Source organism: Mobula birostris, chromosome 6 (genome assembly GCF_030028105.1).
Source record: "Mobula birostris isolate sMobBir1 chromosome 6, sMobBir1.hap1, whole genome shotgun sequence".
Taxonomy (NCBI): domain Eukaryota; kingdom Metazoa; phylum Chordata; class Chondrichthyes; order Myliobatiformes; family Myliobatidae; genus Mobula; species Mobula birostris.
In genome coordinates, this window is record NC_092375.1 from 9,252,108 (window position 1) to 9,270,653 (window position 18,546).

Genomic DNA, 18,546 nt, shown 5'->3' on the forward strand with positions numbered 1-18,546 from the left:
TGACATAATTCGGAACAGCTGTGCACTCTGCATCGCGCCGCCATTTCTCCTCCCTCCTTTTACTATCGATGGTGAGGACGTGGATGTGGTGAGGACCTACAATTACCTGGGGGTGCACCTGGATGACAGATTTGAGTCGAGCACCAATACAGAGACTGTGTACAGGAAGGGCCAGAGTCACCTTTGCATCCTGAGGAGACTAAGGTCTTTTGGAGTACGCAGGCCTCTTTTTCACATGTTTTACCAGTCCGTTGTCACCAGTGCAATCTTCTGTGTGGTGGTGTGCTGAGTCAATGGCATCAACACAAGCTCAATAAAGATTAGAAAGGCTGGCTCGGTTAATATAGGAGTCAAACTGGACACACTGGAGGCTGTGGTAGAACAAGACCCTACGGAAAATCCTAGAAATTCTGGATAATGTTTCTCACCCTCTGCATGCCACCTTGGCTGAACAGAGGAGGGCTTTTAGTTATAGACTAACACAACTGCACTGCTCCAAAGAGTGCTAGGTGAGGTAATTCTTACCCTCAGCCATTAGGCTCTATATTGAGTCAACCTATAGCTGGGGAAGTGATGCCCCCACCTATGAGACTGTTTGTGGTAACTTATTTCGTACGTCTCTTCTAATATTTGTATATTTATATATCTGTACACTTCTAATGCTACTGTGACACTAATTTCCTTTGGGATCAATAAAATATCCATATATCTATCTTTCAAGGAGTTCTCCAGGTCATTATCCTCCCTGTCCTCTTCCCACAACCCACAAAGCTTTTCTTTTCAAATCTCTATCCAATTCCCTTTTGTAACACTGAATATGTGCCCGTCAAGGTCACAACAATTTGCAAATTAAACGAAGTGTGGTCATCATCTTGTGTATTTATTGATTCAGATACAGCTGCAATCCCTTCGAGCCACACTGTCCAGCAGCCCCCGATTTGATCCGAGCCTAATCACAGGACAATTCACATTGATCAGTTAACCCACCAATCGCTACATCCTTGGACCATGGGAGGAAGCCAGAGCACCCAGAGGAAAACCACGTGGTTACGAGGGGAACGTACAATCTCCTTTCAGGCACCACCGGGAATTTAACCCAGGTCGCCAGTACTGTAAAGTGTTGTGTTAACCACTACGCTGCCATGCCACCTCATGATGCCCCTCTAAACCAGGGGTGCCCGACCCAGGGTCCGTGGACCCCTCGTTTCATGGTAGAGGTCCATGGCATAAAAAAGGTTGCTTGAAACGTTTTCTATCCTAATGTATTGATATCGGTATTGGTATTGGTTTATTATTGTTGCATGTTCCAAGATACAGTGAAAAACTTGTTTTGCATACTGTTCATGCCGATCAGATTATTACACATTGAGATAGAATAAGGTAAAACAATAGCAATGCAGAATGAAGTGTAAAAGCGACCAGAACTAGGTGCAGTAAATGATAAAGTGAACGATTCTAACGAGGTAGGTTGTGAGACCAAGAGTCCAGTTTATCGTACTAGGGCACTTTTCAATTGCAGAGCAGATTCATTGGGCCGAGTGGCCTAATTCTGCTTTATGTCTTAAGTCTTATGCTCAGTAGTCTTATAACAGCTGGGCAGACGCTGTCCCTGAGCCTGATGGTATGTGCTTTCAGGCTTTTGTGTCTCCCGCCCGATGGGAGAAGGGTGAAGAGAGAATGTCTGGGGTGGGAGAGGTCTTTGATTATGCTGGCAGCTTTACGAAGGCAGTGAGAAGTGTAGACAGGGTCCACAGAGGGGAGGCTGGTTCCTGTGGTGTGCTGATCTGTGTTGCTTCAGTTTCCTGCATTCACACACACAGCAATTGCCATACCCATCTGTAATGCATCCAGACAAAATGCTTGTAAATGTCTCTTAAATGTCATCATTGTAGCTGCCTCAAACTCTTCCTCTGGCAGCTCTTTCCATATACGGACCACACTTTGAAGAAGTCAGTGCTTTAAATCTTCCCCTGCTCATCCTAAACCTATGATCTCATCTCATCTTAAACAATCACCTTTATTTGTCACACGTAGCATACATCAAAACATACAGTGAAATGCGTCGTTTGCGCCAAACGAGCACAGACTGCGTGGGGGCAGCACGCAAGTGTCACCATGCTTCTGGCACCGACATAACGTACCCACAAATCACTAACCCTAACTGCACATCCTTGCAATACAGGAGGAAACTGGAGCACCCTGAGGAAACCCACGGGGAGAATGTACAAACTCCTTACAGACAGTGGCGGGAATTGAACCCCCGATTGGTGAGATCTGACGCTGTAAGTGCTACGCTACTGTGCGATCCCACAGTCATTCCACTATGCAAAGGGAATTTGATTTTACATTCACCTTATCTATGCTTCTCATAGTCTTACACACCTTTATAAGGTCACCCCTCAGTGCCCTACACCCCAGAGAATAACTTCCCAGTCTGCCCAACCTCCCTTTATAACACTAGCCCTTGCATCCTCGCAACATCCTCACAAACCGTCTTTCCAATACTGTATATTTAAGTTTTTAGCTACTGACTCTCCAGCCAGTGTAAGCAGGTTTGAATTAATCAAGAACCTACTTAGTTTTGAACATTTCAACTAACATCACTAATTATAATAAGCAACACACATCAAAGTTGCTGGTGAACGCAGCAGGCCAGGCAGCATCTCTAGGAAGAGGTACAGTCGACGTTTCGGGCCGAGACCCTTCGTCAGGACTAACTGAAGGAAGAGCTAGTAAGAGATTTGAAAGTGGGAGGGGGAGGGGGAGATCCAAAATGATAGGAGAAGACAGGAGGGGGAGGGATGGAGCCAATCTCCTATCATTTTGGATCTCCCCCTCCCCCTCCCACTTTCAAATCTCTTACCAGCTCTTCCTTCAGTTAGTCCTGACGAAGGGTCTCGGCCCGAAACGTCGATTGTACCTCTTCCTAGAGATGCTGCCTGGCCTGCTGCGTTCACCAGCAACTTTGATGTGTGTTGCTTGAATTTCCAGCATCTGTAGAATTCCTGTTGTTTACTAATTATAATAAGCTGGGAGTTTATAAAGCATTGGTTAGATCTCAAATGAAGTGTTGTGAGCAGTTCGGACCCCTTATGTGCAACAGGATGTTCTGGTATTGGAGTCCAGAGGAAGTTCACAAGAAAGATTTCAGGAATGAAAAGGTTAAGGTATGAAGAGCATTTGATGTCTCTGGGCCTGTACTTGCTAGAGCTTAGAAGAATGACGGGGGATCTCATTGAAACCTATTGAATACTGAAAGGCCTAGATAGAGTGGATGTGAAGAGGATGCTTCCAACAGTGGGTAAGTTTTGGACCAGAGGGCACAGCCTCTGAATAGAGGGACAGAACAGAGTTGAGGAGAAACTCTTTAGCCAGAGAGTGGAGAATCTGTGGAATTCATTGCCATGGACAGCTGTGAAGGCCAAGTCATTGAGTACATTTAAAGCGGAGGTTGATTAGTCGGGATGCTAAAGGTTACGAGAAGAAGTCAGGAGAATGGGATTGAGGAGGATGATAAATTATCCATGATGCAATGACAGAGAAGACTTGATGGTCTGAATTTCCTACTTCTGCTCCTATGTCTTATGGTCTAATTATGTCATCATAAGCTTGCTGTCAGTAAACTGATTGCTGCTGTTCCATACACTACAGCAGCGATCTGCCTATTATACGCTTCATGGTTCTCTGGAGTATCTCAAACATATGAAATTGCATCAGAAATATTTCACTTGATGTTATTTCATTATTTCTCCCCTGAACCTTTGCCTTTCGAAGAAGAAACTGCAACCTGCAATCTCCAAACAAATCTCTCAAGGCTAGGGATAATAAGAGTCATGGAAACAGGCCCTTTGGTCCAACTTGTCCATGCCGACCAAGATGTCCACCTAAGCTAGTCCTGTTTCCTCTTATTTGTCCAATATCCCTCGAAACCAGGGGTTCCCAACCTGGGGTTCACGGACTCACCCCTCAGCTAATGGCAGGAGTCAATGACATAAAAATGTTGGGAACTCCTTTTCTAAGTCCTTCCTAACCATGTACCTGTCGAAGTGTCTTTTAACTGTTATTTGTACCCACTTCATGTGGCAGCTCGTTTCAGAAATATATCACCCTATGCATGAAGAAGTTGCCTCTCGGGTCCTTCTGAAATGTTACCCCTCTCACCTTAAATCTGTGCTCTAAACTCTATCAAAATAGGTCAACACCAGAGGCCATTTCATTGACTCTTCAATCAGCTCTGGAACACCTGGACAATGAAGATGCATACATCAGGTTACTCTTCATTGAGTACAGCTCAGCATTGAACACTATCATCCCCTCAAAACTCATTGCAAGGCTCCAAGACCTAGGTTTTGATACCCCACTGTGGAACTGGATTCTTGATTTCCTCACTGGCAGACCCCAGTTTGTATGGATTGGCAACAACACCTCCTCCACAATCACCATCAGCACACATCATCACTAAGTCCACCCCATACCTGAGTATATTTACATAGAGCATTGCCACAAGAAAGCAGCATCCATCGTCAAAGACCCCGAACATCTAAGCCGTGCTCTCTTCTCGCTGCCATCATTGGGCAGGAGGTACAAGAGCCACACCACCAGGTTCAGGAACAGTTATTACCCCAGGGGTTCCCAAATTGGGGTCCATGGACCTCTCAGTCAATGGTTGGTGTCCATGGCATAAAGAATGTTACGAACCCCTGCCCTACAATCATCAGGCTCCTGAACCCATTTGGATAACTTCATTCACCACTACATTGAACTGATTCTATGACTTACAGACTCACTGCCAAGAACTCTTTACAACACATGTTCTCAGTGTTATATGTTTATTTGCACAATTTATCTTCTTTTGCACATTGGTTGTTCGAAAGTCTTTGTTTATGTATTTTATTTCATAAATTATATTGTATTTCTTTATTTTCTTGTAAATTCCTGCAAGAAAATGAATCTCAGGGTAGTGTATGGTAACTGATACGGTATGTACTTTGATAATAAATTTTACTTTGACTTTGATATGACATGTTGTGTTGTAGTAGCAGTACACTGCTAGACATAAAATGTATAAATTACAAATATAAATAAATAATGTTAAAAAAAAAGAATAATTCACCACACTTCTCATTCTGGCTTCTTCCTCCTTCTTTCCAGTCCAGTCCTGATGAAGGATCTCAGTCCGAGACATCAACTGTTTATTCCCCTCTATGGATGCTGCCTGACTTGCTGAGCTCCTCCAGCATTTTGTGTGTTGCTCTGGATTTCCAACATCTGCAGAATCACTTCTATGATTTGCTGCTCCACTGTGAAATCTTTTCCAGGTATGTCCACGCTGAAGGTTTAAATCTTCTCTTCAATGGCAGTTCAGTGAGACCATCTTGCTGCTCCCTGTCTGTGATCCCTGCTCCTCTTTGTTCATGTGCTCACCTATGACCTGCCAGCTTGAACGCTTTCCCCTCACCCCAGCTTCGTAATCTGGCTTCTTCCCCCTGCCTTCCCAGCCGTGAAGGGTCTTGGGCTGAAATGTTGGCTCTTTGCTCCTCTTCACAGATGCTGCCTGACCTGCTGAGTTCCACCGTCATTTTGTGTGTGTTACTGTAGATTTCCAGCATCTGCAGAGTTCTGTGTTTGTGAATAATGAGGCAGTGAGTTCACTGGTCATTCAGTAATTTGGAGAGGGAAAGTTACCGTTCCTAAATTGTTGAGTGTTGGTCTTGAGGTTGCTCAGTGATAGAAAGGCAAAAAGGGCATGTGAGGGATGGTGAGGGATGTCCTCCGTGGTGGGCAGGCTTGTGCCCGTGGTGGAGTTGATTGAGTCTGTAACCCCCTTTTTCCCAGGGCAGCAATGCCAGTTACTGAAGGTGTGAGGGGGGAAGTATGTGGGCTAAGCTTTTCTTTACACAGAGTGGTAGGTGTCTGGGACTCACTGTGAGGAGTAGTATGATAGTGGTATGAAAGAGGCATTTAGACAGGCACAGAATATGCGGGAAACGGATCCTCATTTTTGTGTGTCTGGTATCACAAGGGTGGAAGTCGAGCTCAAGTGTAATTGTCATTCAAGCATACACATGTATGCAGCCAAACAAAACAGCGTTACTCTGGGCCAAGGTGCAAAGTCCAGTACTATAGTCACACACAACACACAGCACATTTCTGCCCTTCTGCAGGAAATCCCACAAAAAGTATTAGATATGTCCCAGTCCATCACGGGTAAACCAGAGGAATAACTTCATTCACCTCATCACTGAACTGTTCCCACAACCACCTTCAAGGTCTCATCTCATATTCTCAATATCGATTGCTTTTTTATTTATTATTTTTTTCTTTTGTATTTTCACTGTCTGTTGTCCTCTGCAGATCGTTTATTCATCTTGTTGTGCATAGTCTTTCACTGATGCTATTATGATGCTTGGATTTACTGAATTTACCTGCAAGAAAACTAATCTCATATATGTACTTTAATAATAAGTTTACTTTGCGCTTTAAACTTTGATATCGTAATGATTGCATATGTAGGCACAAAGATAATATTAGCACAAGGCCTTTAGTGGTTTAGCCTGAAGACCTGATGATGCTGGGATGTTGTCCTGGAGCCAATAAGCACGCAGCAGTTCCTCATCTTGTGCTGGGATAAGCCAGCTCGTCTTCCAGGGGTGAACTCTGGAGAGCAGCACTGATTGGGGAGCCGGCCTGTGTGCCCGCTGTCTCCCACACTGCCCCGGCACATCCTCCCCCGGATGGCTGTTACAGGCAACTCGGCACGAGGGCCTGGACTGCGCAACAACTGAGGCCACGCAGCTTCCCCACTGTCGGTCTTACCAATGGACCGATAAGCCGTACTGGCAGTATTGAGGTCTTGTCGTCACAAGATAAAACATTTAAGACCATACTTACACCACTTGTTGGACCCAGAGAGGTCACTGTGACCAAATATGCAGCCATCTTACCAGAAGTCAAAACGAGAGCTTTTGAAGTCCTGATGAAGGGACTCGGCCTGAAACATTGAGTATTTATTCATGCTGCCTGACCTGCTGAGTTCCTTCAGCATTTTGTGTGTTGCTCTAGATTTCCAGCATCTGCAGAATCTCTTGTTTGGGTTGAGTTGTAATTACTTGCAAACTTTTCATCACTATTGGAGAAGACATCACCAGTGTGCTCTTGATTGGAGTGTGTCCTCCGAATGCTTGGCCTTTATATACTTATCGATCAGCTGATTGGCCGTCATTTCAGAAACTCATTTGTGATGTGGGGTGGAAATGGTGACGAAATGGTTGCAAGTAAATTGCCAAGCTCAGGGAGCAACTCAACCCAACCATCAGCCATCCGAGCTACACATTTTTCAAATTATTTCCAAGAATCTTTTGTGTTTATTATTTAATCCTCTCATAAATTGGTTTATTATTATCACATGTGCCCAATAGTGAAAAACTATTCTTTCATACTGTTCATACAAATCAAATCATTACACAGGGCATTGAGGTAGGACAAGGTAAACCAATAACTAATGCAGAGTGAAGCAGGGACAAATGTAGCAGTCGAATCCCAGAACACTTGTGTTTACCCCAGGAAAGACTACCACGACCATGAAGCCTTGCGCGGGCACCTGTGTGCGCATGCGTGACGTGTGCGTACGTTCCCATTTTCTTTCCACAAATCGGTTTTGCCTTAATCTTCCCGACTACACTGCACATACATTATTTCTACTTTATATAGGTTGTGTATTTATCATATCATTCATGTTTTTACTATATCTCAGAGTTATTTCAGGTTTGTTATTTGGTATGATTTGGTAGGGTATTTTTGGGTCTGGGAACGCTCAAAAATTTTTCCCATATAAATTAATGGTAATTGCTTCTTCGCTTTACGACATTTCGGCACGAAAGGTTTCATAGGAACGCTCTACCTTAGCGGGGGAAATATGGGACAAGGGCAGTCCCGTATGGGACAAACCAATTTAGCCCAATATACGGGATGTCCCGGCAAATACGGGACAGTTGGCAACCCCATGTTCAAGTTCAGTAGTGCGTGACAGGGAATGAGGAAAGGTGCAGCTGACCCATATCGCTTCCTCGCGGCCCGGTAGCACATGCTTTGCACATGGTTGGGGACCGCTGTTAACTAGGGAAACGTTCAATAGTCCTATAACAATGGAATTAAAGCTGGTTTTGAGCCTAATGCAATGTCTTTTAGGCTTTTGTATCTTTTGACTGATGGGAGGGGAAAGAAGAGAGAATGTCTGGGGTGAGTGGGGACTTTGATTATGTTGGCTGCTTTACTAAGGCGGTGGGAATTGTAGTCAGAGTCATTGGAGGGGAGGCTGGTTTCAATGATGTGCTGAGCTGTGTCCACAACGTTCTGTCGTTTCCTCTGATCACAAAGTAGTTAGAACATAGAACATTACAGGCCCTTCAGCACATGTTATTTTTTGTGTGACACCTCTCTGCCCGTTTATTAGGGGGAGAGAGAGAGAGAGAGAGAGTGCCTGTGACATGTCAAATTTGTCAGGATAAACAATTAGCTTTTGTTTACTGCAGATCATGGTCTTTCTTGGGGGTTTTCCTATTTCTGGCTTGGTGGGTGGTGGGTGCTGATGCTTTTTGCTGAAGTAGGTGGGTAGGGGGAGGATTGATGTTTTGCTGTTACTTGTGCATGGGAGGGGGTAGAAGGGGGCTTTGGGGTTCTAACCTTTTTTTTACTGTTACTCATCTTTTGGGGTACTCTTCTGTTTTCCTGGATGTCTGCAAAGAGCAGGAATTTCAGGCTGTATAATGTAATCTAATATTCTCTGATATTGAATGGAACCATGGAACGATTTGAACCATGATGTTTTGGTGAGCTTTTAACCTATTGAATCTAATCCCTCCCACATTAGCCCTCTGTTTTTCTTTCATCCATGTGCCCATCCATCCCATCGAACAGTCTCTTAAATATGAAAGTCACCTATATATATCCACCCCTGGCAGGGCATTCAATGCACTCACCTCCCTCTGTGTAACAAAAACTTACCTCTGACATCTCCTCTATATTTTCCTCCATACACTTTACAATTACGCCCTCTTGTATTAGGCATTTCACCCCCCCCCCCCCCGCCCGTCCACGTCCCCATCCCTGGGAGAAGGTCTCAGGCTGTCCACTCTATCTATACCTTTTAGCATCTTGCACACCTTTATCAAATCACTTGTCATCCTGCTTCTCTCCAAAGAAAAAACCCTTACCAGTTGTCACAAGCTGTGACACTTTCTATAGTGCATCAATAAAAATCAGTGGAAGTCAATGGAGACATTTCAAATAACTTTAACCTCCTGATGAAGTAGAGGCTCTGGTGAGCTTTCTTGACCACGTTGTGGACGTGGAATTGGTGATGTTCACTTCTAGGAATTTGAAACCTTCAACCCACAGCACTGGTGATGTAAACAGGAGATGTGCAATATTAGATTAGATTAGATTAGATTCAACTTTATTATCATTGTGCCGAGGACAGATACAAAGCCAATGAGATGCATTTAGCATCTGAACAGAAATGTAAAGAATAGTGTTATTTACAAAATAACTGCAAATAAAAAAAGTGCTACAGCACACAAATATAAATGTACTGAGACAGTACCATACGGATGCAATACTGCTTAGCGCTGTGATGAGAGGTTCAGTATTAATTTGGTTTTTGTACCTTTCTGTACATCTGCATCCACTGTTCATTCAGACAATGCAGCCCGGTTTGCAATTGTAAAAGCATTCACCTGCGTGGAAAAGGAACATTTCCTTCTACCTCACTGCTCAGTCCTTTGCCAAGTCCATTATTTACACAAGGAGTTTCACAACCTCAGGATATTTGTATAGTGTTTCACAGTCACTGATCTATAGGCAGGATGGTACCCAGTTTGTACACATGCTGTAAGAAAGCTTCTAGAGGGTGCAATGTGACCAAAGCAGCTCAGATACGGAATCAGAATCAGTTTTAATGTATACATCCAGATGGCATGAAACTTCGTGTTTTGTGGCAACAGTATAGTGAAATACAATATATAAACAGTGCTGTGTAAAGGTCTTCGGCACATGTATGTCTTAAGGTGCCTAAGACTTCTGCACAATAATGTAGTAATTTTATGCATTGCATTGTACTGTTGTCCGTCCATTAAAAAACACAAATTTCATGATGTGGCATGGCAGTGTAGGGGTTAGCTCAATGCTTTACAGTACGGGTGACCCATGTTCAATTCCCACCATTGCCTGAGGGGAGTTTGTACGTTCTCCCTGTGACCACATGGGTTTCCTCTGGGTGCTCCAGTTTCCTTCCACAATCCAAAGACGTACCAGTTGGTAGGTTAATTGGTCATTGTAAATTGTCCTGTGATTAGGATAGCATTAAATTGTGGGATTGCTGGGTGGTGTGGGGCTTATTCTACACTGTATCTCAATAAAATATGACATATGTGAGTGATGATCAACCTGATTCTGATATGGGTCTTCATTGTGGACTGAGAACAGGAAGGGGACAGGACAAGGGGAATCATGGTTGGGAAAAGGGGAAGGGAGAGGGGAGGGAGCGGGAAACACCAGAGAGACATTCTGTAGTGATTAATAAACCAATTGTTTGGTAACAAATTACCTTGCCTGGTGTCTCAGGGTTGGGTGTGTCTGCACCTGCGCCAACCCCCGCCCCTGGCACTCTTTCTCTGCCACCTTACCACACCCTCACCATTTCCAACATCCTTTGCTCCCACTTACTCTCCACTCTGTGTTGGCAAATGTCTTAGACACCCTTTTGCACAGTACTTTATGTACAGTGCCTTGAAAAAGTATTCAGCCCCAGCTCTTTGTTCACATAAATGAGTTTTACAACCAGGAATTTTGAACAATTTAACTGAGATTTTTATTTGTAAATCACAAGCTCCTTTTTTCATAATAGAGCCCAAAGAAAACTAGGGAAAATTGTAAAGCATAAAAAATGAAAAATTTTAAAAACTGAAATATCAGCTTAGTTGAAATGTCCTTAGTTGAACTACCTCTTGTAGCTATTATAGACAGTAGTCTTTTTGGATAAGTCCCTATTAGCTTTGCATAACATAATGGGAAGGATTTGCCCATTCCTCCTTGCAAAATTGCTCAAGCTGTACCAGGTTAGTTGGAGAGCGGTGGTGGACGGCAATCTTGAGGTCTTGCCAGACATGTTTGATCGGATGAAGGTCAGGACTCTGACTGAGCCACTTAAGGACATCAATTTTCTTCATTTGAAGCACTCCATGATTGCTCTGGCAGTGTGCTTTGGGTCATTGTCCGGCTGAAAGATGAACTTCCTCCCTAGTTTATGCTTTCTGGCAGAGGCTAGCAGGTTTTTAATCCAGAATCTCTCTGTATTTAGCAGCATTCATCTCCCCATTAGCCCTGACCAGATTTCCAATACTTGCTGCTGAGAAGCATACCCACAGCATGCACAGCATTAGATTTATGCCATATGTACCGCTTAGTGTTGAGGCCAAAAAGTTTCACTTCAGTCTCATCCAATCACAAGTCTTCCTTCCACATCTTTAGAGTATCTTCTAAGTGATGCTTTGCAAAGTCTTTACAAGGAAGCATATGCTTTTTTATTTAGTGGTACATGTGGTGTAAATCTAATACTAGTCCCTACAACTCCCTGCTGTAAAGTATGGTGGAGGTAGCATCATGCTATAGGGATGCTTTTCAACAGCAGGTACTGGAAATCTAGTCAAGATTGATGGGAACATGGATGCTGCTAAACTCAGAGAGATCCAGGATAAAAACCTGCTAGCCTCTGCCAGAAAGCTTAAACTGGGGAGGAAGTTTGTCTATCAGCGGGACAACGACCCAAAGCACAGTGCCAGAGCAACCATGGTGTCATTTCAAATTAAGAAAATTGATGTCCCTGAATAACCCATTCAGAGTCCCGACCTTAACCAGATCAAACAACTCTGGTAAGACCTCAAGATTGCTGTCCACCGCTGCTCCCCAACTAACCTGACACAGCTTGACCAATTTTGCAAAGCAGAATGGGCAAAGCTTGCCCCATCATGTTGTGCAAAGCTAACAGAGATTTATCCAAAAAGACTACTGGCTGTAATAGCAGTGAGAGATGGTTGAACTAAGTATTGAGTAAAGGGAGATGAATACTTTTGAACTGCTGATATTTCAGTTTTTGAATTTTTAGCTTTTCATGCTTAGAATTTTCCATTTTTGGGGGTCTATTGTGAAAAAGGGAGCATGAAATTCACAGAAAACAATTCTCAGTTAAATCGATCAAAATCCCTGGATCTAATACTCATTTACGTGAACATAGGGTCGAAGGCTGACTAGTTTTCAAGGGACTGTATGTAAAATTAATTAGTAAGTCGTGCAGAAAGAGAGCAAAACAAAATAGTGAGGTAGTGTACAGGGGTTCGTTGTCTGTCAGAGATTTGATGGTGAGGGGAAGCTTTTCCTAAAACATTGAGTGTCTTCAAGCTCCTGTATCTCCTCTCTGATGGTAGCAATGAGATAAGGGTCTATTCCTCAAGACAGCATCTGCGGCTTAGTGTAAGTTCAAGAGAGGCACACTCCAATGTGCTTCAATGAAATAATACCATTTCACCTTTTATCTGAGGCAGGTTACAGTTCACTGCCTTAAGATATTCTGACTGCACCATACTGGAAGATTTGCCCGTAATCTTTAGGATCAGGGTCACTGGCATATGTTGTGAAATGTTTTGTTTCGTAGCAGCAGTACATCACAATATATAATACCAAACAAAACTCAGTTATAGTAAGAAATATATATAAAAATTATATTGAATAAGTAATGCACAAAGAGAGCAGAAAATTGAAAAAAGTAGTGAGGTAGTGTTCATGGGTTCAATATCCTGACGACAGAGGGGTAGAATCTGTTCCTGAAACGTTGAGTGTGTGTCTTCAGGCTCCAGTACGTCTTTGTTGACGGTAGCAATGAGGAGGGGACGTGTCCTGGGAGATGGGGGTATTTAATGATGGATGCTGGCTGTGTTTACAACTCTCTGCAGCTTTTTCCAATGTCCTGCAATGGCCGCTCCATTCCCACCTTTAATTTCTAAGGGCTGTTACACATTGAGGCAAGGGTGACACTGTGCTGTGAATGTGCCAGATGTGTTACATTCACTCTGCAATCCATGACGTTGGACCCTGACCCCAGTCTGTCAAGAACTGTGTGGTGACTGCCCGCAGATGACCCTCCCCCCCCCGTTAAAAAAGGTCACACACAGGCAGTTTCCATTATCACATCCTGGAATAAATCCTGTGGCGATCAGCAAGCAGTGAAGGGGGCAGGATTGTGAGGTATGGAACCCGCTAATCACCAGAATGAGTGGATCCTGGATCGGCCCCTACAGCCCTCTGGAGACTCACCAAGAGACAACCACTTCAGGCAGCATCAAACTTGATTTGAATGATCTCACTACTACTGCTGTCGACTGTGGAGATGGGTCAGAAAGTCAGATGTATTCCTGGGCAATTGTTTCCATGGTGGGGAGTTATGTCAATGGATGGAAATCAAAACTGCAGATGCCAGAAATCTGAAATCAAAAGAGAAAGTGCCAGGAACATTCAGAAGCATTCGTGGAAACAGAAACAGGGTTCAGTGAGCCATGGGGTCAGAGGTCAGCAAGTCCTGGGATTGGAGGTCTCAGGTCAGTCAGCAGGTTGGAGGTCCGTGATAAGCGAGTCTGGAGGTTGAAGCCCTGAGGCCGGAAGCCCGTTGCCTGCAAGTCTGAGGCCATGGTCTGGAGATTGGTGGCCTGGAGTCAGCTTGACCTGAGGTTGGAGGCCCATCTCTGTGTGTGAGTGGAGGGTGTTTCGGAAAGGGGTTTGTTTTGCTGCTGCCGCTGCTTGTTCAATGTTGGCTGTGCGGTGTTCTGCTGAACATTGTAGGCATGTTATTTTGGTGCCGGAAAGTGTGGTTACAGCGGCGGGATGAATCAACGTCTTCAGGTTGTGTTGATTGTGAATACAGATGGTGCAGTTCACATGTTTTGATATGCATGTGATTGATAAATAAATAAATCTAAATCTAAGGGTTAACTACTCAGATCAATGACTCTCCGTCATCAGTCAATGATGGGTATTGACGTCATTTCAGTGTGAAATGTGTCACAGGTGTGGGTGTGTTTGTGAGAGATATATATATATCACAAGAGGGAATATATCCATGAGAAATATTGGAATGATTCTGCATTGCTGTATCAGTAACACTGACTTTGAAACTTTTCACAGTGAGTTTACAGGATGCATGTGTCGCTGGATTCATTGCCCATCCCTGACTGCCCTTGAGCTGGGTGATTAGATAGACTGTTCCAGAGAACAGATACTGTTTCTGAGAATCCAGAACCATGCAAAGAACAGACTGAGTAAGGTCAGCAGATTTCCTTTCCCTGTAGGACATTAGTGAATGATCGGGTAGTTTCATGGTCAAAAGTACTGGTGTGCTCTTTTCCATTGCAGATATGTTAAGTTCATCAAATTTACATTCCCCAGCTGTCACAGTGGGTTGCAAACTTAAGTATCACTTATTAGTTCAGGGTTCTGAATTGCTGATCCTGCAGCACACTGTGATGACAAACATGCACTCACAAATATCTGGGTTAGATGCATCACATGAATGTTGTTGGGACTGGTGAAGAAGCCATTTGCCAAACTTGGTCAAAGTTCAAAAGTTCAAAGTAAATTTAGTATCAAAGTACATATATGTCATCATGTACTTGAGATTCATTTTCTTGAGGGCATTCACCAAATGGAAGGAAACACAACAAAATCAATGAAAAATCGCACACAAGGCAGCCAAACAACCAGTGTGCAGAAGATGACAGACTATGCAAATACAAAAAAAACCCCAAAAAAATGAAGATAAATAAACAATAAATATTGAGAACGTATGTTGTAGAGTCCTTAAAAGTGAGTCCATAGGGTATGGAATTAGTTCAGTGCTGGGGTGATCCCTTCTGGTTCAAGAGCCTGATGGTTGAGGGGGAATAACTGTTCCAACTAAAAGGGCGCAGTTGGAGAGTAGAACCCAGCATCCAGGACACCTCCAAAAGGCAATGCCTCAAAAAGCTGGTGTCCATCAGTAATGGCCCCCATCACTCATTGCTACCGCCAGGGAGGAGGTATAGGAGCCTGAAGACACACACTCAATGATTGAGAACCAGCTTCTCTCCCTCCGGCATCAGATTACACTACTTCAATATTTTCCTCTCTTTTTGCACTACTAATTTAAAGATATATATATACTTATTGTAATTTATATTTTTATTATTATATATTGCTGCCACAAAACAGCATATTTCATGACATATACCTCTGATTCAGCTCTGGTCGCCTCTAAATCTTATAGAGAGGGTGCAAAGGAGATTTACCAGGATGCTGCCTGTACTAGAAAGCATGTCTTACGAGGATAGGTTGAGCGAGCTGGTGCTTTTCTCTTTGGAGCGAAGGAGGACGAGAGGTGTCTAGATACAGGTGTACAAGATGATAAGAGGCGTAGGTAGAGTGGACAGCCAGAGACTTCTTCCCAGGGCAGAAATGGTAAATATGAGGGGGCATAATTTTAAGGTGATTGGAGGAAAGTATAGAGGGGATGGTCAGGGGTAAGTTTTTTTACAGAATGGTGGATGCATGGAACACCCTGCCAGGGGTGGTGGTAGAGGCAGATGTATTAGGAGCATTTAAGAAACTCTTAGATAAGCTCATGGATGAAAGAGAAATGGAGTGCTATGTGGGAGGGGAGGGTTAGATTGATCTTGGTGTAGGTTAAAAGGTTAGCACAACATCATGGGTTGAAGGCCCTATATGTTGGGATGTCATGATGCAGCTGTACATGAAGCCAGTGAGATCTCACGTTTACTTAGTTCTGGTGCTTTGCCATCGGAGGGATGCCAATAATATGTATAGAAGTGATTTGCAGAAATGTTATTGAGACTGGAGGGTTTGAGCTATCAGAGGAGGCTGTTTTGAGTGGAACAGTTTCTGCTGGAGTGTAGAACAGAGGGGCAACCATATATTCGAAAGCATCAGGGACACAATTGTGGTCACAGTCTTTTTCCTAGTGCAGGGGAGTTTAATACTAGAAGAAATAGGTTTAAGGTGAGAAGAGAAAGTTTTAAGAGGACCTGAAAGGCAATGCCCCCCTCCCCCTCGTACCCCATCCGTTATTTTTATATATATATATATTCTTTTTCTCTCTCTCCTTTTTCTCCCTCTGTCCCTCTCACTATACTCCTTGCCCATCCTCTGGGCTTCCACCCCCTCCCCCTTCCTTTCTCCCTAGGCCTCCTGTCCCATGATCCTCTCATATCCCTTCAACTGTCCAGCTCTTGGCTCCATCCCTCCCTGCTCCTGTCTTCTCCTATCGTCTCGGATCTCCCCCTCCCCCTCCCACTTTCAAATCTCTTACTAGCTCTTCCTTCAGTTAGTCCTGACGAAGGGTCTCGGCCCGAAATGTCGACTGTACCTCTTCCTAGAGATGCTGCCTGGCCTGCTGCGTTCGCCAGCAACTTTGATGTGCGTTGCTTGAAATTCCAGCATCTGTAGATTTCTTTGTGTTTATTAATGTATAGTTTTCATAAATTCTATTCTATATCATTACTTTCCTGTAAATGTCTGTCAGAAAATAACTCTCAAGTAGTATATGTTGACACTTGTGCACTTTCGATGACAAATTTATTTTGACTTTGAGGTTTTTAAACATTGTTTGGTGTGTCTTTCTGTAACAACCTACTAGAGAAAGTGACAGGCAGGTACAATAACATGTAAAAGGTATTTGGACGGGGACATAGATAGGAAAGCTTTAGGGGATATCGGCCCCTCAAGGCTGGCTCACGTATCAGCTGTGTTGAAGGGCCTGTTTCTGTACCAATGACTCAGTAACCGTGACAGGAAAATCCCTCAAACCCACTGCATCACAACCGTAACTTCAGCTCTGAATCCTTCCCCCTAATCTACACCACTCAGAAGTATTTATTTATTTAGTGATGCTGCATGGAGTCGGCTCTCCCTGCCCCAGCAAACCTGATTAACCCAAACCTAATTTACAATGACCAAATAACCTACCCGCTGCATCTTTGTGGGAGGAAACTGGAGCACCAGGGGAAACCCACACATTCCACGGGCAGGATGTACAGATTCTTTACCGAACGGTGCCGGAAGTGAACTGGAGCACCAGGGGAAACCCACACATTCCACGGGCAGGATGTACAGATTCTTTACCGAACGGTGCCGGAAGTGAACTGGAGCACCAGGGGAAACCCACACATTCCACGGGCAGGATGTACAGATTCTTTACCGAACGGTGCCGGAAGTGAACTGGAGCACCAGGGGAAACCCACACATTCCACGGGCAGGATGTACAGATTCTTTACCGAACGGTGCCGGAAGTGGACTCCGAAACACCCCACCTTGTAAGAGTGTCACACTAACGGCTACGCTACCATGGTGCCCAAAATATTCAAAGATTCTGCCTCACTACTCTTTGAGGAAGAGAACATAGTACAGTACAGGCCCTTCAGCCCACAATGCCATATCAAACTTTTAACCTGATTGTAAGATCAATTTAAGTCTTTATTCCTTCTGACTTAGCTCCAATCTTCTATAATCCATGTGACTATCTAAGAGTTTCTTAAATGTCCCTAATGTATCTGCCTCTAGAACCACCCCTAACAGGGCGTTCCATACACCCACCACTCTCTATGTAAATAAACTACCTCTGATATCCCTTCTATGCTTTTTTCCCCCAATCACCTTAAAATTATGTCCCCTTTTACATGTCATTTCCACCCTGAGATAAAGTCTCTGGCTGTCACGCGATCTACACCTCTTGTCCTCTAAGAACTCACCACTCTATGACAAAGAAGTATATTTTTTTCCCTGTCTTAAATAGTGAATCCCTCTGTTTAGACAGTGACCCCCCCCCATCTCATTCTATATTGTCTCCCATGTGGAAGTATACTCTCCACCTTAACTGCTCAGCATCTTATGGTTCAACTAAATCCTCCGGAGTCATAGATCAGGTTTGCGATCATTGATTTGTTGTACAGGCCAAGACCCAAGCATTACTATTAATTATAAAATAAATAAATTGTGTCAAAGACTAATAGAGTCACACAGCACAGAAACAGGCCCTTCGGCCCAACACTTCTGTGCCGACCAAGATACCCATCTCAGCTAGACCCATTTACTTGTTTCTGGTTCATATCCCTCGAAAACTCTTTCTTATTCACAGTTACAATATGATCTGTGTGACGGCAGGCAAAACGAAGTTTCCTACTGTACCTCAGTACGTGTGACAATAACAATATGACAATTTTGTGCCGTGGCAGTGTAGCATTTAGCATGACACTATTACTGCCCGGGGCCTCAGTGTTCGCATTTCAATTCTGGTGCCCTAAGTACAGGAGTTGGTATGTTCCTTCCTGTAAACAGCGTGGGTTTCCTCAGGGTGCTCTGGTTTCCTCCCACAGTCCAAAGGCGCACCGGTTAGTAGGTAATTGGTCATTATAAATTGCCCTGCGATTAGGTTAGGGTGGAAAACACGAGAAA

The 18,546-nt window shown here is 43.9% G+C and overlaps 1 protein-coding gene across 8 annotated transcripts in view; it reads left to right on the forward strand.

Annotated features, from left to right (window-relative positions):
• nrip1a (nuclear receptor interacting protein 1a) overlaps positions 1-18,546 on the forward strand; it is a 139,506-nt gene that overhangs the window by 114,615 nt on the left and 6,345 nt on the right. For 5 of the 8 annotated variants that reach the window (XM_072259860.1, XM_072259858.1, XM_072259861.1 and 2 more), the window contains one exon: positions 5,152-5,318. The exons of 2 other annotated variants lie outside the window; for them this stretch is intronic. The gene's annotated coding sequence lies outside the window, so the exon portion shown is untranslated. Of the gene's footprint in view, positions 1-2,259; positions 2,283-5,151; positions 5,319-18,546 lie in introns of those variants that run through there. One more of the 8 variants, XM_072259864.1, reaches the window with a different exon arrangement.